Source organism: Charadrius vociferus, unplaced genomic scaffold, assembly GCF_000708025.1.
Source record: "Charadrius vociferus isolate BGI_N301 unplaced genomic scaffold, ASM70802v2 scaffold919, whole genome shotgun sequence".
In the NCBI taxonomy this organism is placed as follows: Eukaryota; Metazoa; Chordata; class Aves; order Charadriiformes; family Charadriidae; genus Charadrius; species Charadrius vociferus.
Genome location: NW_009653257.1, coordinates 311,312 through 311,587, shown reverse-complemented (window position 1 = coordinate 311,587; position 276 = coordinate 311,312).

Below are 276 nucleotides of genomic sequence, written 5' to 3'. Positions count from 1 at the left end.
GGCGATGCTACGAGGTGAGAGTGTGTGGTGGGGATGGAGGGGAGGCAGGAGGGGTCCTGGACAACCTGCCCTCTCCCCAGGGCTGCGGTTTGATGCTGGGCTGGGGCGATGTGGAGCCGTTCTCTCTCATCACCGGGAGCATGGAGGGGCTGGGATGGGGCTGGGATCCTTCTGACGTCCCCGTCCCCGCAGCGGGAACCCCTACGCGGGGCTGGTTGGCCGCCTGCGGGCAGCATGGCCCTCGGGGGAGACGCGGCCGCAGGGATAACGCGTGGC